Source organism: Stigmatopora nigra, chromosome 14 (assembly GCF_051989575.1).
Source record: "Stigmatopora nigra isolate UIUO_SnigA chromosome 14, RoL_Snig_1.1, whole genome shotgun sequence".
NCBI classification, from domain to species: Eukaryota; Metazoa; Chordata; class Actinopteri; order Syngnathiformes; family Syngnathidae; genus Stigmatopora; species Stigmatopora nigra.
This window is the reverse complement of record NC_135521.1, coordinates 7191102-7218800: the sequence shown is the minus strand read 5'-3', so window position 1 is coordinate 7218800 and position 27699 is coordinate 7191102. Positions and strand designations below refer to the sequence as shown.

At 38.4% G+C, this 27699-nt stretch overlaps 2 long non-coding RNA genes across 3 annotated transcripts in view; one reads left to right on the top strand and one right to left on the bottom strand.

Moving 5' to 3' along the window:
- LOC144207443 (uncharacterized) overlaps positions 1–27699 on the top strand; it is a 98489-nt gene that overhangs the window by 41250 nt on the left and 29540 nt on the right. The window contains exon 5 of one of the 2 annotated variants that reach the window (XR_013328660.1): positions 19644–19711. The exons of the other annotated variant lie outside the window; for it this stretch is intronic. This is a non-coding gene — a long non-coding RNA (uncharacterized LOC144207443). The remainder of the gene's footprint in view (positions 1–19643; positions 19712–27699) is intronic. 2 annotated transcript variants of the gene reach the window in all.
- Positions 3219–5489, bottom strand: LOC144207639 (uncharacterized). Its single transcript, XR_013328742.1, has 4 exons — positions 4757–5489; positions 4422–4674; positions 3957–4051; positions 3219–3876 (listed from the first exon to the last, which is right to left on the bottom strand). It is a non-coding gene; the product is annotated as an uncharacterized LOC144207639 (long non-coding RNA).

Here is a 27699-nt window from a genome sequence, read left to right as displayed (position 1 = left end):
AAGTGTTACTTTTTGACACATTTCCATTCTCCTCTTCTGAACTCTTCCAAAACATTCTGGAAACTGCCGCCGAAGTTGACGCCCCATACAGCATGTTAACTTTAGACCGTCGTAGAATTATGCTCGCTGGACCGATCCCCCGACCATGAGAGCCGAAGCCTCTTCAACGTTTTCATTTTTTCCAGACAAAGCAAAAAGATATTCGGCATGACTGCGCGCGACGTTTCCTGAGAAATGCACCTTTAGTTACAGTCGATGGGAGAGACTCTCCTTTTTTGGCATCTCTTTGTTTCTCCCTCCGTCGCTTGTTTTAAAATTTAAACAAGGCCGACAATGGCTCAAAAGCTCAACCTAGCATGAAAGCAGAGGGAACACACACACACACACTCAGTTTGAAAGAGGAAACCCAGGGAGACATTGAAAGGAGGGATATTCTCTGTTGTAATGTGAGCTCACATCAGCTGAAAGGTTTGCCAGTTTGAAATTATTCCACTTTTGTTAAACACACTATAGAGTGGCACTTATATCAAAATTAGGAGGAATGACCGAACAAGTTGTCACATTTTTGCGTTAATAGATTTAATGGTCACACCTGAATGTTGGTCACATTGGACACTCCCAAAGTTCATGATCCATTGGGTGTTTTCATCGATTCTGTGCACAATGACCTGCTGATTAATCAGGGGCCTTTTACCTACTCCCAGTGCATTGATTAAAGTCACGTGCCAGACAAATGATGGATTGGATCATTTAGAAATCTACTTTGTAGCTACTGGCTGTAAATGAGAACTGTGGCTTTGCTTGTCCCCAAGAACCAGAAGCGAGCGACTACGGTGTTGCAGCCATTGTTAGTACGTCAAGTCTTAACCCTTTCATGCTATAACTTTTGTATTTTGTATTTGGTATTTCTTTTAATCCTTAATGGGCACTCATTTGACTCAATGGCTGCCACGGACAGAGCGAGAATTACAATCTATTTTGACTAATAGGGGTGAATGAACATTCCTTCCCAAGTGAATTGGACGTCCAGCGCCGGCAAATATGTAGAATAGACACTATTCTCGTGCAAAATTTTAGTTCACACCTCTTCGGTTCCTTTTTCAAACAGATACATTTTTTAAAGAATTATATCAATTCTTGGTGGCAACTTATTTATAGCCTAAAGAGATAAGAATTATTGTGATATGCAGTGAGGTCCTCAAGAGGATTCACAGACACAGTTGTTATGAAAGTATAATATAAAGAATTATACAATCATATAAAATGATGAGAACTTAAGCCTCGGCACAGCATCCACTGGCACCCTGCTGGACACATTTCAAGCCAGTCTTATTTTAGTCTGAATTTGTACAGTGCTGATAAAATAGGGTACTATCTGTGTGATTTGGACTACATTTAAATGGAAATGTTACTTCTCAATATTGGTAAATAGCTGTGACGGCCATTTTTAAATTGTGTGAGGATCGGTATAGATGGAGATAGTAGCAGTCTTTTTTGGAATGAGTTGGCAGTTTGAATTGAGACATTTTATGGTTACATGTATTTTATAATTTAAGAGAAAAGTAAAATAGTTCCCCAAATAGTAGGATGAAAAATGGAATTGGTAAGTTTGCTTAATGTTGATTGGGTACCCACTATACATTTTTTGAAGATGTCTGTATAATGTATTGTCAGACAAAAAATAAAAAAAAGTAAAAAAGAATAACTAGATTAGCTTGCACATTTGCTGCAACACTCCCTCTTGAAAGGAGTTGGGCGTGTACTAGTGATAAACTCATTTTTCCTCCATTATGAAGAAATAATGTCAAGTCAAATCTACTAAGAAAGTTTCAGCAGCCCTGTAAAAGTCTTTTTTTGGGGGGTGCAACCCTATGCACTTGGCCTCAATTAAACAGCCGCACAGAGACAATGAGTTCTGTGGCTGGGCTTCAAGCAAATGGCATTAAGCCAATGAAAGACTTCATAGCTACTAGCAAAACCCTTTGACTGAACCTCGCCGAGTTCAGAACGAGCCAAATCGTTTTAAAGTGTGAAATGGACACAGAGCATTCCCTATCAAGAGCTGCTCTGGTCCCTCCATACAGAAGGAACATTATTGAACATTGGAAGGAAACTCGCACATGAATCTCGTCCTCGGTCGTGTTTAATTACCATCATCTCCTCGGGCCAGAAAGACTTTTTGTCCCCGGCTCTTATCCTTGAACACCCAAACCACTGCTGTTGTAATTTCACTATTTATCAAGGTTAATTACTCCGTTAACCAAACATATTCGTTATCAACGTCAAACTGCTTCCATTGGGCAAACTTAAAGCTAACACTGCACTTTTGTTGTGGAAGCCATTTCCCCAGCTTTAGTGATGGAAAATCATGCCAAACTATTGATTGCCCTTCCAACTTTGAAACATTCCAAAATTAGGCGAGGACACCCTATATTGGTAGCCAATTAATTGCAGCAAAATAAATAACAAAAAAAAGACAACCAACATTGCACATTCTTTAAAAGAACCATCTTAAATCTACAATACTTATTCATATGCTACTGAATAAGCCCCCATTGGTGCCTGTCAATCTAAGATACTTTCCAGCCTGTTAAAGTCTAATTTTTCCTCATCAGACCAAGGTGAAAGGTCTTATTTTGTCGCTATCCTTCTGAAAAAGCCTTTGTGTGCACTGCCATTTATTGCTGACAGTCTTAAGTGAAGGACCACACACTCTGCAAAAGTGACAGGCTAATGCCCAAGTACTGGGATCTTAGAGTCAAATACTTATTTAATTGCGAGTACTTATTGTTTTTGTCATTGGTAACTACATGAGCAGCGGGTAATTTACGATTGAGGTGACAACTTGGTTAAACTTAATGTCAGTTCAGGGTAAAACACTTGACTGGAAACGTACTCATTTTCTAGAAATATTTAAATGTATGTATCTATAAAACCCTTAATTCCTTGCTCTTTATTCTCTTACCAAAGAAGAAAAAAAAGATTTTTAATAATTGATGTCATCAGTGTCTCATGCATACTTTCATCTATGGAACCTTTTCATATTTTTAAGGGGTACATCTGCAAATTAATTTCTCCTGGAGATTCAAATGAGGAAAAGTCTTTTTTTTTAAAGCATCGTAAATTAGACTGTAAAAATGCCTACCGCTGTATCGATATGAATCCTTTATTCACAGACAAAAAAAGGCAAATGCTCATCATTTACTGGTGCTTTTCATCCCTGGAATAAAGAAATTATTGATTTTAAAAAGAGTACAAATTAGATAGAGTGCGCAATTGATGATTGTAGTGGCACCAGTAATAGTGATAGTACAATAGTTGAAGAAAACGGAGTTATAAAAGAAACCCAACCAGAGAATAATAAAAAAAAATGATACTTACTTAATGTCACTTTTCCAAATAAGACAAATTGTTCATATCGATTTGTCCTTCAAACTGTGAAAGATCTATAAAGACATAAATTTTTGGCTCAAGCTTATCGATAACCTATTGGCATTCAAAGTATTGCAATATATCATCATATCAATATATTGTCACATCCCTTATAGTATAAAGTACATATATATACTAACGCTTATGCTCACAGGGTCTGAGGGCATGCTGGAGGCTATAACCGCAAACTATAGGCTAGGCCAAGAACAACCTGAATTATTTGCCATCCATTTGCAGTATGATTCATATTTTTAAATATTTATACATATTTAGAAAAATGTCTGTAACTTTGTAACCATTGGTAACGAATGAGCAACGGACACTCTAAATATCTCGTCACTTGATCAACTCACCCCGGTTGTAAACCGCAGAAGTCTTCAGCCAAAGTATGACCGTGAATTATGTTTTATTGATACAAATGCAATGAGCGGAATGCAGATGAGTCTAGGGGAAAAAAAATCAAGGTCAGCTCAACTTGGGGGTTATCAAAAACCGCCGACGTGCTCGCCGAGCGGCCGTCTGACCTGCTGTTGATTTTCCCATGTCATCCACCTCCGCGGCCTGCGAGACGAAGCGCGACCTCAATTAAGATGCCGATCTTCACAGGGAGGGAAATGCACTAGCAGAAAAGTGTCAAGCAAATGCAAATGCGCCATGCAGATAAATCTAGCCAACATTCATGCAAAAAATGGCTTGGAGCCTTTGAAAAGGTCTTAAAGTGCTATTCAAGCTACTTCATTCGCGCCAAAGACAGGAACATTATAATTGTTTGAGTTTACTTACTTAGTAAAGTCATGTCAAATGTGATTGAAAATCGATGACTAGCTTTTAAAACATGCTGCATAGGAAATGTGTCTTATTTTTAAGAAGGTACCATGTTTGCAATTCAATGTTTTTTTTATTAGAAGTGTGTAAGATTGAAGCTTTGCTGTGCTTCTTTTGCAAGGTAATCAGTATTTTAGAAAAGCCAAGGGCAATAGATTGTCTACCTTTTTAGAAAGTGCATCATCAGTAGTTTGTCATCTTCTTGTGAAAGTACAACATTCATACTTCATCTTTTCTTTTTCTGGGAAAATGCAATATCAGGAGTTTATGCTCTTTCATTTGTGTTCAAGTGTGACATCTATAATTGGTATTTTAATTTTTTCGACGAATCTTACTGAAATCCAGTACAAATAATTCTGTTTGTCTTTCATCATGGCTGTACACATAACAAAGCCTGTCCTCTTTACATAACACTTCCTAGGAAAAAAAAAACATGTTAAGGCACCTTTCAGCTGTCGTTTGCGATATTTTTTTTCTTCTTCAAGGTGGGATTCCTTACCGCTTCTTCAGACAATGCCTTGCAGGCAGGCAGGCGTTAATTATCGTTGCGAAGCAACTTCTCCAGATGGCTCGCCATTCTCACCTGACTCTTCCGCTGAATTTCTCAGCACTCCCACAGTGCGCGGGAGACCGGCCAACCTTTCGCATCTTTCCTCTTCTAGATTAAATATTCTGCTGTGGCGTCACCACACGGACTATACTTTCAAAATTACAGCACAGGGTCTGCTTTGAATCATTAATAAGAGTTAGGGGTTAGAACAAACAAAAAAAATGGGGGGGGGTGAGTACATTTGAGCTGCTTTTGGCATTCATTGCAACCAGTTTTTGCAAACTATTCAACATTCAGGTGCCTAATAGACCACGTAAACTAAAGTACTTTGGCTCCTTGTGTGCTACTGTCTAATTCCATCAAGTTGAATGTTTTTGTGTGTTTTATTTAAACTGCAAATGAAACACAGGGAGTTTGAGTCCTGGTGGAATTAAACATCGTGTTAACATATGAGCTTCACTGAATAATAACGACGGAATTCATTTAGGATTCATGTGTTTTCATTTTAAATAGTTGAATCAGCGTTATGCTTGTTTTGCTACTTGTAAATGTGAAACGAGTAAAATTGGATCTGGCCCTCATCATTTTATTACCAAACGGCATATTTATCGAAGCAGGAGGAATTAGCTCTAAATTGGATTATGAGATGTTGAAATGCACTAAAGAAAAAATCCTTGGTATCGTCAAGTACTAAGAAATAACATTTTAATATTTGGCAAGTCATATATTGAATGCAAAAACAAAAATATATAATGATTAAATTATATTTCCTCTTTAAAGTAATTTAAAAAGTCATTTTTTATAAATACTAAGAATTTATGAAATAGTGAAAATTATATAACTATCACAATAGTATCATTTTTTCAAGCAAAACATTATTTTGCTTATATTGATTTTAAAATCAGACAATGAATGGAATACATTATATATACGTTGCAAATTGATTTGAATGCTTTTATTGTCATTATACAAGTATGATGAGAGTTAATAATGTAATATAATATAGCATAAAAAATCACATGTAATGTAAACCCCTAAATGCTGACTATATTTGAGTTTTTGGTTTACAACCTTGAATCTGAATTGAAAGGCATCATAAAAACCCTCTTTGAAACTAATGCATGTTTAAAACCCTCATTCTAAACCGGGGCCTTTTTGTCAAACCCTAAATACTGTTGCCAAATATGCTCTCCATTAATCATCATTCCAATTGTTTTGATTTGCCGTAAAACAAGGATCATTCCGAGCTTTCAATAAGGATGTGATTAGAAAAAAAGGAGTGTTTTCCCGTGAGTGTGCCTTGTCATTTCCAAGATGCTGTTTGTCCAAGCTTCTAATTTCCGTCGTCTACCGCCACCATTGATTTTTGAAGATAATTATCATGGTGACGAGGCCAAGGTCATTCCACGGGCCTGTAGGAAAAAGATCCATTAGCAATTTATGATCTGTATATATTGGCTGCACATCTTCATATGAGTTTAATCGACAAAGCATTCAAATTTCATTCTTTGTGCCTGTTTACCAACGGTCATTGAGTAATAGAGGAATGTATATTAGGAGTGAGCCTCAAAGGAAATATAAATATATATATATATATATATATATATATATATATATATATATATATATATATATATATATATATATATATATATATATATATATATATATATATATATATATATATATATATATATATTATATATATTATATATATTATATATATATATAAATATATAACATTGGCAATGACTAGTGATTTTTGGTTGCATTAAAAAAATACACAAATAAAGGGCCCCTATTTTCAGTGATTTTTTTTTCTTTTTTTTGATGACACACTTTTCATAACCTTCATCAGGCCCAGAGCATTTTATTCCAGCTTTCATTACCATAACTGGAATTGTCATGACAATAGAAGTGTTTTTGCCGCGGTATGATTGAGGTCATCTCCTACATCAACCTTGTCTGAATTTTGCTTGAAAATATAGTTTGTTAAAAACATCCCAAAATAATGTGCTAGAGACCACCATTTGAAGGACTGTCTTGAAACCTAAAAAAAAAATAATCTTAACATTTTTTTTTTAAATTTGATGGTCTAATCCAGGAGTAGGGAACCTATGGCTCCAATCCGTTTGAAATAGGGCTGTTGTCTAACTATACTAATAAACCTGGATTTAAAAAATAATAAAAATAAACACTTGCCAGTATCTCTGGAGTTTGATTGGGGATTAACCCACAAAATATGACGACCAAATTTGAGATTCATCCATGCAGGAAAAACAACAACAAGAAAAACCAACCAATTCAATAACCTGAGCGGCAACTTGACAGGCCTTCACCTTCTAAAAAAAATGGCATTTCATGATTTTTGAACAGAAGTTGCACCATACCACTTAATTCCCTCAACTGACAAATAAATAAAGCCCATGCGAGCTCGTCCCTTTTTAAAAGACAGCAGCGGAGACAGAAAGTTGACAACAAAGCTGTTGAAACCAAAATTACCTTGCGCTTATTTATTTAGGGACTTTTCCATGACTTTTCAGTCACCCACTTTGAAGATCACCTGCTGTAAAATCTGATGAAAGAACTGGAAGGTGTACACAAACACGTTCATCCTAACTGTCAAAAACTTGTCTGTAGATTAGTTTCTTTAGGCATGTTGTCATTGTGTCTTTGAGATGTTCATGATGATAATTATGATGTTTTTGTGGAGCCGTTCACATAGTTATTGGGATGTTGGCATGTCAGTCACTGTAGCAGAAAGCATAATTGCAGTGCAGGCCAGGGTTTATCGTGTAAAAAAAGGCTTTCCAGCCTGTGGAAAAGGTGTGATGGTCAAGTTAGGGTTTCAGGGTACATGCTTTTGAGCATCGGTGATCAGCGGTTCAACAAATTCTATAGTCTGACTATCAAGGTTGGAGTCCTCTTTTCAATGGGATGGTATAAATCTTTTGCAGGACTGTGTGTGAACATTGAATTCATTATTCATTTCTCACACACGCAAACACATCCACACACACACGGCTGTAAGGCTTTGAACAGAACATTACAAAGCAAAATTGGTGGAACACAACAGCAACGAGGCAGCTCATTTTCAGGTGGCTTTGAAGTTTCAGAATGTCCTTTCATATTGGCCTCTAATAATTCAACAAGAAACTGTACGAGCAAAGCGAGACACCAAAGAACGATAGCATGTGGGTAGAGTTAAATTATAGTTACACTTCCTTGTTTGAGCTTCATGCCTAAGTTAGGAATTCAAATGATGTTTTCAAGCCACAGTCCATTGATAGACGTACACGATGCTTTGTGATGACTGCTATCGGCTTCTTTTTAATTAGAGGTGCTTGCAAGTTTGTTGCATCATTGTGACTCGATAGGATAGTAATTAGCGGAGATGTTAGTGCTCTCTCTCTCTCTTTCTCTCCAGCTTTGATGCAAACAACCAAAATGAAGCTATTCTTTTTGTATGAACAAATCAGCTTTAGTCTTCTGTCGTTGGTTTGATGATTTATGAAGCTGATACTGAATCATTTTTGCCTCATAGATTGAATTTGGGGTTAAAACTTTGAAATGATTTTAGGAGTAAGTATTGGGTGTCTGCCATTTCACGTCACCTGTCATTCCTTCAGCCGCCTCTCCCGTCCGTTTCCTGTGATTTGGACATCTAGCACTGTCTGGGATCCAAATATGAGCATTCAAAACCAGTCTTGCTAGATTAAATATATTAAATGTGAGTTAAAGTAATCTAAAAGAATGTTGCTATTATATAGTGTTGAGTGCTGTTTATGGATAATAATTGCATTGCAATTTGTGTGTGTTGTGTCACAAATCTAATCTCGACGGGAGGTAATCAGAATTTCCCACCCCTAATTTTCACCTTTAGCTGTTGTTCTCAGGCAGGGTGTGAAAGACGCAAAATCCTAGTGTTTCACCCGGCAAGAGCCGCCATCTCTGCATTTTTGTTCACGCCTTCCTGCTTCCTGAAAGTCATTTATCAGTGTCACTAGTCTAGAGTTCATTGTAGCGCGAGAGAAGGATCAATGGCCGACGTGTGCTCGGTAACAAGCTGTGTTGCTGCGGGGCCTGATAACGAAGACACTCTCTGACCACATCAGCTAGGAAGGAAGTGTGGCGGCGCAAGGATGCATATGATGCAATTAGTTGGGTTTTTTTTTAATACACATTGTGCATTTGGGGAATGCCTTTGTCAGCCAGGTATTACAGAATTGCAATTTAAACAAAAGTCCAAGCATGTATTTATGAGAAGGAACAATTATTTGTAGTGCCACTTCAGGGAAGGTGTCCATATAAATCAGAGATGGAGTGTTGCTGAAAATACTGTTGTATTTTCATGATCCGCATCCATCTTCAAGGGCCACGGAGAGTTATGGCGGTATTAAAACTGCAGAGAGTATGTAGACATGCTTTAGGCATCATCTTTGTCCCGACAGGACTGCAGTTCATTACCATAACAGACATGAGCTGGCAAATATTAACATTTAATATTGTTTGTTACTCTGGCGAGGTGTGCTGCTCTTGAAAAGGATTGATATTGCACCAATACCCGTTCTAGTATCAATATGTTATATGACTAAATTGCCCTTATTGGTATCCTGAGAGTACTGAGAAATTACATGCCAATGCTGTGCAATGTGTACTTTTTGAGGTTTCGTTTTCTAACTCCGGTTTCCCCACACAACAGGGCCGCCACATACGGACAAAGCCATAAAAAGGGACTTGTGACCCATTTGTATGGCGTCCAATTCTTTTGGTGAATAGATGGATAAAGTGTTTCAGAAACTGAAGGAATGAATTATAGTCTACACCTTTACAACTTCTGTGTACATAGAGCAGAAAATGTCTCAGATGTTAAAACATTAGAAGAAAGACAAATTTTTGCAGTGTAGTATTATCATTTTCTAGGTTACTGCGCAATGAAAGAGTACTCCACCCTTCTCAACTTGTCTCTTAGTTAACACTGAGAAAATAGCATCACAAAGAAAAAAGAATCTAAGACATTTAGAGGGAGGGAACTGGCAGAGAACATGATGTGACAAGGGTGCATTTCATAGCGCACTCCTGATGTTGAAGAAAATACTCTTCTGCTGTCGCTCCCCCAAATGGATGAGCATCGTCAAAGCCCATCTGCAGCGCCACTGTTAGCATTTCTCTTAGTGCTTTTCTTCCTTCATACTTGACTCTTCCACTACACTGCTCCCTGTGTTTTTATTTCTTATTTATTTCACTTATTTTCCATCTCACTTTTCCATAAATGCTTCCATTCATTGATAGACCATGGTGGGAGACATCTTAAGGTCTTCAGGAGATACTCTATTGGGGTTGCCTAGTTACCAGGCGGCACCCGCTCTTTTTTTATCTTCCTGGCATGAGGTCGTGAAGTGGGAGGAAAGAAGGCGAGCTGCCAAGCGCAACAACGGCGTCGGCCATGTGTTAATCACGCTCGATGTATTCCACTGCTCCTTATCATACAGAATGACTCTTTTAGTGTGTGATGAGAGGCTGACCATATAGATGAAGTCACTTGCCTAATGCAGCTACTTTATAAACTCCGGTTTCAACTCAAGCAGATGTCCCAATTGACTTTCCTCCTTGCCTTTGGCTTCAGAAGCAATTGTAATTTCTTTGCAACACAGGCTCAATCACTAGGCACTTTTAAAGTTTATTTATATACTACAAAACACTGAAATTCTGCAGTTTCCTGCATTAATATCAACACTTTGTACTTGCCTATCCACTAACTTCAATTTCAGTGTCCACAAGAACACCAACAATAAGCTGAGTTTGGCTATTTGACAACTTGAGTGGCGAGTTTATAGACCTTCAGTTTGTAAAATGGGTTATTGGAATCATGTCTCTTCTTTAAGGGGTCCTTTTAATGAGAATTCTGGCATCGCTGGACTCTTGTGTTTCATGACTGGCCATCAGCTGGGCCTGTTACAAATAAACTCATATTATTAGCATCATATGCCAGCATCCCTCAGGTGTGGCATCCATATTAATATAATGTCGCTCACGTGCCCGTATGAGGAACAAATAGTCATTAATCTTGGAAATTACCACCGGTGCCACCGCCTTGCAACAAATTAGCATCTTTTGCAATATTATATATATTTAAAAAAAAACAGAAAAGAAAACCAATTATTTCAACATTATGCCAGAAGCTGAAACAATGAATTGAATTGTTTCTTTCTTCAGTCATGCTATATCTATATAATTTTGGATAAATATGTCTTTCTATGTTTGATGAAGTAGTAAACATTGCAGAATGCTGTATACCTTTTATGTAAAAAAAAAAGAAGAAAAAAAAAGATAATCTACATTTCAAAACTTCATTTTACTATGAAGTTGTTACACTTTCATCAATACCTCCCGGTACACGTGATGTGACTACACGTGGGGTTTGGATGCGTGCATCTATGCACACAGGTTTATGTGTGCGTGCACAGATGCAGACAGCTTCATTTATTTATGATGTCACTTTAGGTTCATGTCATTAATTTTCCTGCTCCTGCTTCACCCGTCACTCATTTATCACGTGATTATTGTTGCTGTTCTGTTGATGCCTCTAGGTTCTTTGGAACTCCTACACATTCACAGACACACGCTCATTATTTCCCCCCCAGTGTGCCTACTCCTCCTGAGAGGTGTGCATTTAATCATCTGGAATAATAAGAATAATTGTCCAGGCTGGTCTGCTTGCCTCATGGAGATTCGGTTTGACAAAATAAGTTTGAATATTTATCAAGTGTATTCTTATTGAAAAGGAAATAATGCTGAATTTAAAATTGTGATTTGGGAGCGTCTTTTTGTGGTAATATTCAAAATTACTCTAACATGTTTATATATAAAATACTGTTAAAGCAAACGAGTATTAAACATTTATTTTAATTGGTAAAATAATGTATGGAGCCCAAGGTCAAGGGCGATGAGCAATGGTATGGCAGGTCTTCAACCCATTTTTTTCACCCAATTCCTGTTCTCGGAAAATTTAGTGATCAGACCCGATTCATTTGTTTATCTGTTTGGGGTATATCCCTAAAAAAATGAAATATTGAAAAAATGTCTCAGTTTCAACCGTCTGATGTTGAGTAGTACTATCTGAGATGGCAAGGTATTTGATTTTCAAAGGTAACAATTTGACTCGTTTGCCTTTGCTTTTTTTTCCAAATGAACAGAGACAGCGAGACATATTATGCTCTTGGCTTTGCGCCTGTACTATCACCTTGTGCTATCAGGTGACATTGTGAGACACTTTTAGACCCAAAAGTGCTGGGAAGAGAACCCAGCCTTAGGTGAGTGTTGATGATAGTGATAACGTCTGTGCCAGCGGCAGAGTCTGTGCACTGTTTCCGCGTGATGGATATCCCCATCCCAGATGGCGGGCTGGCCAGACAAACCCCTTTTGGCCGCCGTGTGTTGTGAAGGGGCTGGCCTCCGTCTTCCTGCCAAGGACACAGTCAGCAGGATGTCTGTGGGAAGGAGCCCTCACCCCTCAACAGACTCAACCACTGACAGATATTTAATTCTTACCTCACGGACCTGATAAGGTTTCCAGGAGGGAATGAGATCTGGCTCTGTCTTGATGGTTATTTTCTCTCTTTACCCCAATCTTGATCTTTGTTTGGGGGCCCTGGAGTAATTCTTGGAAAATGGATAAACTTATAATGGACTTCCAGACTTACTTAAGTTGGGAGAGGTCGACAAATCACCTGCAGTATTGACTTGAAAGTAATGCATTAAGTTTGATCTAATCATACTTTTTAAACATTTCATCATACATGGTATACCTTGTGGATAGTGATCCCTTTGTTGTCTTGTCTCCGTTAAATCGATTAGTATTCATTTGTGTACCAACTTAACACTGGTACAATTTGGAACCCTTACTTTTGAAAACAATAGCTGCAGTTTGTACTTATATTTAATTGTAATATGTGCTCTCTGTTCACATGTTGATGTAAATCTTACTACTTTCTGTCTTCTGGTTGAAATGCAATGTTGATATAATTCAGTGAGTGATCATGGCATAGCTTTTATAGGTAAGTGGGTCAGGGGACTGAATCTAATTGAGTATATTTTTAAGTAAGTAGGGGTGTGTTATGGAGATTTGTATCTTGTTAATCCCCCACAAACATCTTGATACATATGAAATGATGACGATTTTGCAGTTGCCAAAGTTAGACTGACCTTATCCAGCAGTATCCCGCAAGGCAAACTGCGAAACCATTTATGATCTATGTCACAATTAGAACTCAAAAGGTCTCGCATGGTGAAAAATAGGAGGATGTTTTCTTTATCTTCAGCTCTCTCTCTGGCTGGTGTGGGAATGGATGGCAAAAGGCTAAATGGTAATGATTCTCCAAGAAAAGGTTCTTGATGTCTATCTTGACCTCACGGGTGGCGAGGTGCTGTCACTCTGAACGGATCGGCTTTGGTTGAAATGAGCTGGGCGGGTTTGCGCACTGCAGGACCATTTGTCACTTGCACACTTGACAACAAAATCAACAAGCGGGAGGATGTGTTGTTTGAGTCCTCTTGAAATTGTTTTTCTTCTTGGCTGTTATTTAGCCCCAGCCTATTGCCTTAATAAGGGTTTACACTTCCTGTAATTTTTGGTCAATAAGACACACCTGACTATTTGCCATCCCCACCACATTTTACAAGAAAATAGTATTTTTCCAGATATAAGCCACACTGGTCTGCTGTGTTATCCACAACTAGAAACAACTTTTGTAACAGTATTAAAATGTTAAACTCTTTCAATACTCAAAAATTGCATTGACATTAATAGACATGGCTGTTGAAAACAGAATGAATAACATTTAAATTAATTTAGTACTAGTAAACATTGAATCCATTTCCAATCAATTATTCTACCCAGATACAGCATTTCATTATCAGAACTTCAGTACTTTTCAATATTTTTTAACAAACCCACTCATTGTTTCATTTATATGTATTCCACAATACCTACTAAGCAACTTCATGTGTTCCTCTTTACCCATTGGGTATGAATCAGACCAATGGAAATCAATAGGGACGATTGGATCCACTTTTGGTGGAAACATGTTTTTGTAAAACAAAATCCAAAAAAATATTTTAACTCATAGAGGTTGCCACAGTTAAAAACCTTAACCTTGGAAGAGGCGGTAGTCCTTTTTAGGATGGAGACATAATGTATACATTATTTCTGGCTGCATTCCACTCAACTGTGGCACTCTCAAGCCCAGAGGTCGAGTGCACTCATTCTCACAGGGACACGTAAATGGAACACGGCCATTACCGATGCTGTGCTGCCACCCATGTGTATATGTATGCATATATCTGTGTATGTTTATACGTATATAGTATATACTTTAAGCTTGTAACTTGGGTATATAGAGGCACTAGCTCGGGAAAAGGTTGGGGTGAACGGTCGTCTTGGAAACAGGCAGGTATATAGCACAAGGCCTAATAATTGCTCAGTCAAAATAAGATGCTCTCCACTCGTTTTTTTTGCACTACAAATCCCCAAACGAGTGTTAACATGTTACCTGGCAGCTTCCTGATCACAAAGACGGTTATTCTTACTGCGGCGTGATCACCGTGGTACCCGAGCCGAACACCTCTGTGAAGAAATAGATGAGCCAACGCACTATTATGTTGTAAAAACGGCCAATTGCGAGTCAGTGTGGAGTAGACTGAAGGAGTCCTGATCTGTGCACATAACAAGCGCTTTCAGCCCTTTTTATATCCTGTATGTTTATTCTCAGTGGAAATATTTGCCCTAAATACTGAAAAGGGAAGTTTTGGTGACAGAAATAGCAGGGGGGTGGGGGACCTCTGGGTAGCTTTTGATTATGGTAAAATTTGTAATACAAAGCTCACAATAACGATTATCACCATAGGGCAATACAGAAATTTTGGATAATTTGGTCATTAAAATAATCTACAATAGTGCACAATACAAAAGTTAATGGAAAATAAACAATGTTCAAATGAATCTTACACTGTTGCTGATATGTCCAAAACCTTTTTTTTTTTTCACGGATTATTTTAGTGCAACATTTCTTGTATACAAATATGTTTCCTTCTTATCTAATTGCTTGCTAAAATAGATAGATTGAGTGAATTTATTAATGCAGCAGTAGCATCACTAGTCCAGTGTTGCTGGCGTGTGTAGGTAGGCCTTTTGTATTTACATAAAGGCGTGTAAATGCAGACCTCTGGCGTACTTCTCAAGGTGATCCATCATGCTTTTTATCGGGCTTGTCAAATCTGCTGAAGTTGCTGTTTGTGTTCCCTGAAGCTGTTTTTCCCTCTTTTCCAAATGAGCCTGAAGCCAGGGGCGATTTTTACTCTGTCTGGAACAGCATTGCACATTGTTAAATCCATGGATCTTTTACCAGTTTAAGTACGCCGGACAAAACATCCTAGCGGTAAATACAAGGGCTTTAGCTACTACTTTATTCGAGATTTGTGCTAATGTAATGGCATTCTATGGTTGGAGTGAGTGTCGACACAAGATTATTTATTGTAGACCACACACTGCTACATCCTGTACTGTCCTTTAGCTTTCCTTTTAGGTTTCTGTTTATCAACAGTAGAAGCCCAATTTAAGTGGGACAGTGGTGCCGAAAAGATGTATATATGACCCCCAAAAAAAATATTTTTATCTCAACTCCCCATCTTTACGTGCATGAATAATGGAAATATATAAGTGTTGTAATTCTTGCTATATAGATGCTTGAACCACGGTAACAACCATACTAGGAGCCAAATGTCAAAATGAGACAGGGAAGTTTAACAAGAAGTGGAGAGGAGTGTTTGTTTATTAAATAAATAAATTAATTAAAAGAAGAAAAAAACATGATAAAGCATAGTCTCGACAGATGACAGGCCGGAGCCGTTAAACATCCAAATAAGTCAGCGTGATGGATGGGTAATTTTCTTTTTACTTCCTACTGATGAATCCCCGAAACTACCCCTGTAGTGTATTTTTTTTATTTTCCATTTCCGCCACTTGCTTTGACTAACACTTATTTAAATAAGCATTGACGTGACCCTCCGGCAGACGAAAAGAAGAAATAGGCGCTCAGGGCTTCTTCCCAACAACTCCTGGAATTATTAGAGCCGATAGATTTTGATTTTCTTCTTTGTTTTCTATTGGCTGACGTCAAAGGCAAAAGCAATTACATTCTCACAGTTTCCAGGGAGGAAACTATAGGTGAGAGGTGTTAGGTGGGTGTGAGACCATGGATCATCTGTTATGGCTTGCCAGTTCAAATGGGACATCTACTCGTGATAAGCTAATCGGTGGGAGGGTGCACCTTTGGTTTTAATTACACTTATCTCTGTCTTAAAGGACACAAGCGCAGAAGAATTGCACCTTTTTTTGTGATGACAAAGATCTTTCAGTCCAGTCACTTTTCCATGAGAGTCCACCTGAGACACTGTTGATGGGATATAATGGTTTATATATCTCCTTTTACCGGCAGCAATCCTTATTTTTATGTTATGTTGCCTGTAGTAGCGCATTACTGCTCTGGGGGAAAAAAAATGCAATCAAGCGTCCAACCCAATTACTGTCATCATTGTGATGTATTAAAGTCAATTCTGTGGAGCTAGGCTTATTAAAGTGGATTCTAGGGGTCATTTGCTGCTTAATTGACCCGTCAGAGAACAGCCAAGCACACAGGCAAGAGGTTTCTCGGTGTCGAGGTGTCCCGCGTGGTTGCAGGTGCGTACGGCAAGCTTGCGTCGCGGGGGTTAAGAACAGACGACGGGAAAACGAGTTGGTGGGGTAACAAGGAGTGACTAAAGGGGATGTGGGGAGGTCAAGTAGAAAATGCCCAAATGCTCAAATAATTGAGTGGAAGCAAGAAATGTGTTGGTAGGTGAGCAAGGTGGGGGTGAGATCGAAGTGGGGAAAAAAACTGTCAGGCCAGAGAGAATTGCGATGGTTGGTCCAGGTGATTGAATGGCAGTGATTTGAGCTCAACAAACAGCTCCCGTTCGGGGACATAATATTTGCACCATGATAGAATAAACTTAAGTTGTATTTCATGCACATTATCTTATTGTAGTTTTTTTCTCAAATGTTTTTATCATATTCATATAGGACAGGGATCTCAAACTTGCAGTCCAGAGGCCAATTTTGTCTCTAGGGGATAATATTTAGCAGACCAATTGTGTTTTTAGTTTTTCTATTAGGGTTATCTACTTGTGTTAACTGCACATCTTTTATAGAACATCTCTAAATATCATTTTTGGGGAAAGAAAATTCAGTTTTGGAATTATAAAAACTGAAAGAAATGCAGTTAGTCGTAAAAGATAATAAATAATTCCAAATAATGACAAAAAAACATTGAAAAACGAATACAATTATCTTTTCAAATTAGACTACAATGAAACAATAACAAGAAATCGCCTCTGATGATTAAATAAGATAAAAACATTTTCTTTCACCAGATTTTTTTTCCACCCAGATCTATAGGGCAGATGGAATAAGCACTTACCTTGTGTTCTATACCCAGAACAATTTCAATCTTGCTTAGGTAAACCATTGAAACCGAAATATCCACCTTGAACCAAAATGGTCTTCTTACTTTCTTTTCAGAAATGGCCTATTGAGACTTTTTTTGTTAGTCCACTCAAGCCAGACAGCTTGACCCAATGTCCTGTTATCAGGGACTCTGAGTTCAGGTGTAGAATTTTAATGCAAAAAAAAAAACAAAAGTAGGTTTGTTGGGGGACAAACTGAACGTTATAAGCCTGATCGTGACTCTGTCAAACTAAAATCACAGATGTGGTGATGTTAATAGATGGAACAATGTCTGACCTTGTGGAGTTGAAATATTCATTTAATGTATGATAATGATAGGTTCATTAATAATTACCCTTCTGATGTAATTATCAATCACTGCAGGCAGACATCTTATTCAATTATTGACATTTATTTAAATAGATTGCATCATGGATAAGGACCTTAAGGGAAAATACAGCAAAGCAACAAGACTTCCGCTTGTCTTCAACAGTATCCTCTCCAAAAGTAAATTGCGTACGGCTTTAAGGCCATGAATCAAAACAATTACAAGGTTGTTGATTAATTCATAATGCGTAAGCAAAAACAACATCTGTAACTATAATAACAATCAAGGTATTTTAACAATAAAAAAAACGGAGACTTAATCTCACGAGTGTGATTAGCAAGAAGCCAACAGAATCATATTCTGAAACCCTCCATTACATATATTTTTTACTGAACTACATTTTGGAGTGTTCCTCTAAATACCAATTTTATTTGCGTAGGAGCAGCCGTTCGAGCATGTAAATCTCTCTCTTTGTGGTAGTGGTGGTGAGAGGAAATTAGGCACCAGTGTTCTCGCTCGTAATTACAAGCAGAATGAAAACAAATCTCTCATTCTGGCAAGGACATTTTGATTTTAAGGCTACAGATTCATCCTTGTGATGTCCCAATACAAGAAGCTTTTGTCTGCTGAGTAGTCTCAAGACAAATGGTTTCAGTAGTCCTATTATTGTTGAGCAAAAAAAAAAAATCTCACAGCCTTGATATTTTTCCATGTAGGCTCAACCTTTAAAATTAAATGCTTCCTGTTTGTTAAAGAACATGTTTGACAGGTGTTTAACCGTTTTGCAGTTTTTGAACCTATGACATTTTACATTTAGAAAGCCTAGAAACAAGATCTTTAGATTTCTGATATTACAGTGTGATTTGAATGTCTTAAAACATACAAGAAATGCAAAGTTTTCTAACACTCGGAATTATTGGAGGTAATAAGAGGAGTGTAGACTTGACTGGGGTGGTCTTTACAAAAAAAAGTCATACTAAAACTAGGTTATTTATCTCAGGTGCCTTTTTCCAAATATTGTACGTTTTTAGGAGCCATTTGTTATTAAAACGCCACGGGAAATAAAGATGGATTGGTAACTACCTGCCTCTGTACACAGAAGGATATACTTGATTCATTGACAATGATGAACGTCACATCCAATTTAGCTGATCGCAGCACACAAATAAACAAAAAAAACCCCAATAACTTCATAATAAATTTCACTCCAAAATGTGTTGCATCGTTAATCTGGCTTCAGGGACATCATTTCAAAGCAAAAACATCAATATTGTTATTGACCCTAATGTTAGTGAATCTAGAATTAAACACAGCTATTGTACAATGACAACAAAAGCTTTTGACTTTGAAAATTGCACCGGTAACGTGATATGTCCTTCGAAGTTAGTTCACCTGTCGTTTCAACTCCTTCATTTTCACTAGGGAGGGGGTCAAATGCAGATCTAACATAATAAAAGCTTTCAAAGTAACCAGACGAGTTCCATCAAATAAGCACTGTTTGTGAATAATTCAGCGCAAGTGTGAATTATGCCAGCATGCAACAATGAAGGCAAGCGAAAATAAGGAACATATGTAATGAGGATAGAGGCAAATGAGTTGCGACTGATTTAAGTGCTCGGTGCTTTGTCACCCCCCCCCCCCCCCCCCTTTGCTCTTGCATTGCTTTTAGGAAAGCTGGGTGACATGTCAGAATTTCACAGGCTGCGTGAAGAAACCCTGGTTGTCCTACTTGTTTGTCCCAGATCTGCTGATGCTGTTCTTTCTCACATATTATTTTTTTAATTACCCCACCCTCGCTTTGGACATTCATTATTTAAGCAGTATTCTTTTGAATTCCCCCCACTTCTGTGTTTTGCATAAGCATCGGCGAGGCACGCAGCGCTTGTTATAACTTTTCAAAGAGCGGTAATGTTTAATATTTGAATACAATTAAAAAGATTGATTTAAAATTTGGGACTTCTCACCAGGGTTTTCCTGAAGGCAATGGAACACGCAAAGAAAGAAAGAAGGAAAACAACGCATGAGGAGGTGGCCTGTAAGTACCCTAAAATTATTAAAGAGATGACCCAAATTTAACTCATTACCCACCATTGACAACAGTAGACATCAGATTAAATTGCACTGACAGGAATGACTGCAAATGCTCATCTTTTGGTGCATTTGATATGTTAGAAGTCTGAATTTATTTTTGACTGGGAAGGAGTGCGGGGTGCACGAACATTTGTCCCGATTGGCCGTCAGTCAGTTAACGGGTGACCTGAAAATGCTTAGCATAACTATCTGGTACTCACCAAGTGATTTGCTTCCTCTGTTGTGCTGCAAAACGTTTATAGTTATTTGCTTCATTGAAGTGATCTCAGTTTATGTTGCGTCACTCTTACGCATTACATGCATTTAGCACAAGGGGGTTCTTATTTTTCCTTGCACTACACCGGCTGCGGTGACTTGAGTCTAGAGTCCAGACCACCCAGAACAATCGTAGCCAAGCTGCTTAGCCACAAAGTATATTTGTCAGCTGTGCAGTAGCCTTGTTATATGCACTCTGCAGTGCCAAAATGACTTCCACCAAGGAAACATCTGTGCTTCTTCCACAACACCTCAACACCCCCTTCTACTTTCTCTAAACACATTTTGGGAATTGAGAGATCCATCCAGATGGTGCGCCAAGATTCATTTCTGGGTCGCAAACAGGATGACACTGGAGACCGAGAGAGAGCTTCTGTTTTGCTCTTTTCTTCTTGGAGACACTCTGGATGTTTGGCCTTCTGACTTTTGTTAAAATCTTATTTACCGTGGCTGGCACTGCTCATTGTCAGCATGCAAAAGTGTGATGATAGAAAATTAACTCTGTTTGTGTTCCTGTGTTTGCCTTTTAAAACTTAGTGTACCATCTTCTGAAAGAAATTAGTGTCACATCTGATACATCGTCAACAGTTACCATGAGGATTGACCCAGTCTTAAAAATAAACGCTGTGCCTATAAGTGTTGACTAGTCATAGTGTGCTGTATTTTGGATACAGATAGTTTTTTTAAAAGCCCAAAGCTGGTCAGTGTTAATGATCTTGTTCTTTGGTTTTGACTTGATTTAGTGGTAAACTTTGTGTACTCCCAAAGGATGTTTTCATGTGTGTACTTTTAATTCAAATATATTATTTAGCGTGTGTGTATACACGTAGATAGATATAGATATGATATCTGGCAAATTCTGTTGTTAACATATTTTCAAAAGTAGAAAAAAGTGTCTTAGAATGCACCAGCAAGTGAAATTAAATGAGATGTGATGAATTTTCACTGGAGCCGAATCAAATGTGAATTGTGTCGTGATGAGGAGCATGTGCAAAACTGCATGTCAACAAGTGTTAAACAAAACGACCCCAAAATAGCAGACGGCTAAGGCATTCTGTGTTCTTCTTATAATTCATGATTTCTTGTACCCAAGGAACATCGAACTCACTTGCTCATTCCCACCACTCCCGCACCTCCTCTTCCTGCTGAGTATTGCATCCATTGTGCACAGCAGCAAATCGGCGTCCCACTTGTCTGCAAGTAATTTTGCTTACAAGGACTTTGCAGTACAGGCAGCGGTGCTTATTCACTGTTTTGAGTGGGAGTCGAGCTGCTGTAGCCAAAGAGTCAGTTTACTCCTACTGTCTTCTTCCTCCATACCTCTCAGACAAAAAAGCGCATGAAAACATGCACCCCCTCTACAGGACAATGAATCATCCTTTAGGAAAGCAGCCTCACAATAAGGGACCTCACCAATTTTTGTGTCCTAGTGAAAATGTGTATTTTGAGAGTAAGAAAAAAATAACCCCCTTGACCATAGGGGGATAAACCCATCCTCTAGCGTCACTATGGGTTCAGATTGTTTTCCAACTGGTGCACTAAGGCAGATGAACCAATGAGACAAGAAGCTCTTGACTTTAATCCACTGATTGCACTTGCAGGACACTAGATTGGTGAAAAAAAGATCTTCCTGATGGGGAGGAATGATAACCCACACCCACTTAGAATGCATCTACTATGTAGAAAACAGGACACAACATTTCAGGTATCCTAGAAGTGCAATCAGTGGATTGCAGTGAGATGCTTCTTTTTCAGCAGAAACCTCATTTGTTAAACTGTTTGTGTTGGATCGTTTGGGACAAAGAGGTGCACCCATAGCGGGCCTGGAGGACCGGTTTGGAGACCCTGATCCACAAGGGACTCGAGCCTATTTGTCCAAAAGGCAGTCTAAATAGACAATCCTTGTTTGGTCCATGACTTTTGCGACCCTGCTTTGTGCGACCTTTCGATTGGCAGAGGGGTTGGGGGTCAAAAGAAGAAGATGCCCTAGACAAAGGTCATATGCCTGCCTACACAAAAGAGCACTGGAAGACACATTTGTCATGGGAGAAGTTGTCGGAAAACTGAGTGCTTGCTTGGTTTAGTTCGACAAGCCTTATTTAGGCATGATTTGCGAGAAAAAAATGTAAATAGAAATGCAGTGATACATGTTGACGGGCAGACTGCGCCTGTGTGTTTGTGTGCAGTTTCCACGTAATTTGAGCCGACAAGTGACAGTGATGCTTTGCAATCCCTGAGCCTGCCATGTTGATTGAATAATACATTTTGAAAAGGTTTTACAGGCATTTCCTATGTCTTTAGCGCTCGTCTCCTGCCCTGTCTAATATTGCCATCTGGTTCTTGAAACGCAACTTAACATGAGGGTGGTGGAGGATTTGTTGTGTTTTGGGACTTTAAGTCAAGAGTCCCTGATATCGGGAATGATGAGCTTCAGGGCACTCGTGATGAGCCTATCAAGCTTGTATGCTGGATTGATTTGAGAAAGAGTGGCAAGTTAATGTGTGTAATGTCACGGCAGAGTTAGTTGTTGAATTCCATTTTAAATTATTGATTGCTGTTTAGTCATGTGGCAGTGCAATACTGTTGTCGTTAGCGTTGCACCAATATCTTTTTTTTTGTTTTTGCCACCTGATACCGATTCCGACAATTTTAAGGAAATTGTTCATTTTCTGCCATTCTCCTTTTTCAAATGAATATGGAGGTCTAGTAGGGATGACGTAGTGCTTGAAAACTAGATTGTGAACATTACACAGCATTCCTTTAGTTCTTCTCTAGCAACTTACAACCACCTGATGTGCCTTAATTTCACCACCAAAAGCTAGCTGGCCCCACTCAAGATGTAGAGTGTTACAGAATGACAAAATCTCAACAGCTTGGCTAATTTATAAACATTTGCATAAAACCGCTTTGTAATGCTCATCAAAACAGTGACTTTCAGGGAGCAAACCGCAAAAAACAAAGCTGTTTCACAGGAAATGTGGTAAGAGGAAAAAGTGACATGTGAGCTACAAAGTAAGAATCCAGCCTAACATACTTATGCATATTTTAGCATCACAAAGTAAAGCCTGCATATTTTCTCACTATGCTTAAAGGCATTTCGTGCAGATCAAGATGTAGTGCATACTGTCTCCAATGCAGTGTTAAACTTAATTTCGAGTTTGACTTGGCTGCTCCTTACTGTGATGGAATTACCAGTTATTAGACAAATAAAAGCCAAGGGAAATAAATCACTTGTTGACACTGTGTAACATATTAGTGCATGTGTGGAGGTCTCAAGTTGACCTTGGCCCATGTTTGCGTGAAATCTATGATCTCCCCACGCAGAAACATCACACTGACCTGAGACCGAGTAGGTCTCATTAAAAACAAGCAGCGTTGAAGAGGTCAGATGCAGAGCCCCAATCTTCCTTGGCTGTCAGCATTTGCTTTCAAAACATATGTAAAGAAAGTCTGGCCTCATCAAGGGAGATCACCACGGCAACGCATTGAGCCCGGATACTATGTTTACACTCTATGTTTTGATTTAAAGGAAAACACTATATTTCAACGAGGTATTTGCTATCTTGGATATGATAAGGCCTTGTATACTTGGGCGGATTTCTTTTTTTAACCATTCCCATACTGACAAACTTCACACTGATTGCTATACACTGATTTATAAATAGCCCTTATTGGAAGTTAGAGGGAGTTGCAGTTTATTTATTTATTTTTTGTGGCACGATTTTCATTTCTAGGGCCAAAACATGGCCTAAAAAACATCTTTTTGGTGACACCAGTTGGACATGTTTTGTATATTATCAGCACCTACCTGATCAATTAAGCATATATTGCGTCTTGTCGGAGAATTCAATTAAATTACAAGCCATATTATGCTGCTACAAAATTATATGCACTTCAATTACAATTTCCCATTTGGCACATTTAATGCAGGGCACTGCTATACATTATTATTGCTCTTGTTGTTTTTGTATGGATGTACATGTCATTATTTTGTCTGTCTGTGTGAAAGGACTGCATTCAAACACCTTCTTTGACCGTTTAGAATTACTTTTTAAAGCACTAAGCCTGTCTCTTTGGAGTGGTGTATGATTGGCTGCTTCCGGGTTTTGTTTGTTCTTCACTACGGAGACATGCTTTGATGTGACGAGCGTCCCCAATTCGAAACGGAAGCGCAGATGAGGGCTAGGGCTCCCTAGACAAATTCTCGACCCTTTGCAATTGCCTCTTCATCCTATCAAACAGCGGGAAACAAATCATAATTAAGGACATCTGTAGCGGGGATCCAGCTCCCATAAAGCTGCCCCCTCCGAAGCCCGACACATGCTTTGCCAACAATGTCACAGGCCGCAATATGGATGCTGTAAGGTCCGCTGTGACAAGAGTAGCCAGACATAATCAGCTTTGCAAGTTGTGTAGACATGAGATGAGTGTTATGGCCCCATAATATATACTACATTGCACTTTGCTACTGCATGCACAAAGCTGCTTTTTCTAGAATATAGCATGGACACACAAGGGGAGACAAGTCCATGGTGGCTGGCTGACATCTGCATTCAGCAACGATAAGGTTGTGTAGGTGGCAGGATCCGCTTGTATGTCCTGAGATTACCTTTATGTTCATAAAAACATGTAAGTCCTCAAGTCATTGAAATCTAAAGATTGACTATAAACCATGTCACATTGCTGTAAGTCATATAAGTGCTGGTGTTGCACCAATAGCATTTTTGCCCCGATACCCAGATCTGGCTGAGTGATATTTTCCAATGCTGATGCTTTACCTGTATGGTGCTTTTTAGGGAATACAAATATACAGTGCATAGTTAATATTTGTTTTTAAACCGCATACTCAACTTGAATGTAAATCCCTATCATGACGTGTCCAGACACATCTTAACTTATTGTCCGCCATTGACTGCGTTACACGGCCAATCATTTGAAGTGTGAGGGCTCGTCGAGGTGACTGAATGGATGTTCCTTGAAATATGGAGTACATTTGCTGCCACACTACCACATCAAATGGATTGCACGTCGGCTAGTAATCAACTCATTTAAATTCACAGCAGAAGGATGATTGTACACCACATGATTGGATGTCTATCATCATCTTGAGAAGGGCAACAAGGTCTCCTTTGTTTTCAATGTGTGTAGCTGGTGGCCGGCTTAGGTAAGACAACCAGTGGGTGGATACTAGATTTTGAAAAGTATAGATTGTGGAGGATCGCTTCAATATTTTTTTTTAGCATTCCGCAGTACGATGACATGTCTTGTCGCTGCCGATACTAATAAGGAGCATATGTTCATTCACCATCTCCAAGTGAAAATGAAATAGGCTCTGTGAATTGGAGTCAATTTGTTAACATAGACACTAGTCCAATGGAAAACTTTGACAGAAACCTGTTAGTTTCCTGAATTATATAGTAAAGCTCTTTTGAAACCGATGTATCCTTTCTAATTGGCTGACATTTGTCCGCATATAATGCGGAACCCCACATATCAAACAGATAATGGGTTAACACAAGCATTCATTTAAGTAGCAGTATTAGAAGCATTACTTACTTTCAGAGGAGTGCCAATTTGCACCGGTGGTAGAGGCTAAATCCCACGGTATAGAGGATTTGTTTTGTTTTAATTCACCTTGTCAGGAGCACATGAAGATGTCACAGGAGTCTGGTATTGAGAATCATTTTCTTAGAGACCCTAAAAAAATCCTTGGCATCCTTCATTTTTCTTTTTTCTTCTCTTTTTCCAATCTAAAATGACAAAGCCACCTCGCATTCCGCAAATCTATTCCGCCCACATTTTGTATTATACAAGCTCTAGTTGAAAGTCTGCTTTCAAAGCGGTGTATCAACAAAAAAAAATGCCTGAACCACCCTTGACGGCATTGTTTATTCCAGAGCTGTAAGTGAAACCGAGACAACAATGTATTAATTTTTGATGTGCACATGGACCCCGCAAACCAGGTCCAAATCAATATCCACCCTCGCTTTCCTAATCTGTGCAGTCACTTGACAAATGAGTAGAACTAGGGTTGAGGTAAATATGAATCGCCCGAATCTGGCGATGATTAGGGAAAGGCCGGCTGGGTCATTAAATTATCTCCTGGCGTAAATAGTGAATGTTACAAGCTTGCAGACTTGTAAAATGGATTATCATCTTTGGCTCGGATCCTCCAAAGCCCCCCCACCCCACCCTAGGATGATGAATTAACGAGGAGTGAGGACAAGTTTATTCGCATGCTGATAAATGGGCATCTGCGCAAAACATGGCGGCAACGTGTTTTTTTTTTTTAAAAACAGGCCGCCGGGGCGACCAGCCAAGAAGTCTCAATCCTACAAAACCTAAATACTGACCACCAGTTGCATTGTGCTATGATGTAGCTAGCTATAACCTTCACTATATCAGGCACTTTATGTATATGAATGAGCTTTGAATGTGTGTATGTGTTGGGTTTATTTTATTTGTATTTATCATTTTATTTACTTTCTAAAAATAATATTTCAGTGCTTTTTTTATATATAGAGCGAGTTAAGTTGCATCTCCTTCTAAATCAACAGATTCATTTTGTCACAAACCAAAATAATTTCAGATATGCTTGCCAAAATGACAGCCAGGGAGTACTGACAGTTTGCCCATATTTGTCAACAGCAGTCCTATAAATCACTTGGACTTTTCCTTAGAATATTCATTCATTCTCCGATCTGCCATCCTAGTGATTTTTCTTTTTTTTTATAAAGTAAGAAATCATGTTTAATGTTTAAAAAAAAACTCTAGATGAATCAATGTCTAGACATTTTATATCAGGCTCAAAGTTCCAAAACCATGGTGTTGCAATAAATTCAAAGTGCTGGAGATTAAGGTAATGATAGGAAAACTGGGGATTAATAAACTGCATAAACTGTAGCTGGGAAGGTCTAATATATAAATAATAATGACTGATATATATGTGTTTGAAGAATGTCACAGGAAATGAAAAGCAAACTAAAGGAGGGAAAAAAACATTTCAATGAGTACAAATACCTTTGACAGCGCCTGTGATTTTATCTTTGACGAGAAAAAACGTTTTGTCGTATTGTCTGCCTTTTCTGTTTGAGGTTCTTCTGGAAGGGGCATCTGGCCTGACTAGTGACCCTACCTGTAATGGAAAGAGCTCAAAAAGCAAATAAAGACAAAAGCTTCTCAGAATACCTCAAGCCATCGCTAGTATTTTTATTGGAAAATGTAAAAGCGTTGAATTGATAAAACTCTGACAGTTGCCCGTACACTAATGCTTCACAATTAGTGGCAGCATTTTAAAAATAATAGGGAAAAAGGCTTATGTTGTGGATATTTGTGCAATGTTTCAAAGGAATGGTGAGATTTGGTTAAAGTTTAGAAAAAGAGGACAGAGAAAAAATACAATTTTTATTTGTAGAGAGCTTTACTTTATTATTGTTTCAAAGAATCCCCCCAATGAATGTTAAAATAATATTACTCCATTGGATTTCAAACACAAATGACAAAAGGTTGACACATTAAGCCGAACATCAGATGGATTGCCGTGCGTGGGATGTAAACCACTTGGCATCAAATCATGAACAGCTAAAGTGGGTTGGAGAGAGAGAGAGAAAAAAAAAAGAAGAAACATATTTTTTTCATTAATTTTATTTTGTCTAAACTAAAAGAGTTGACCAATGT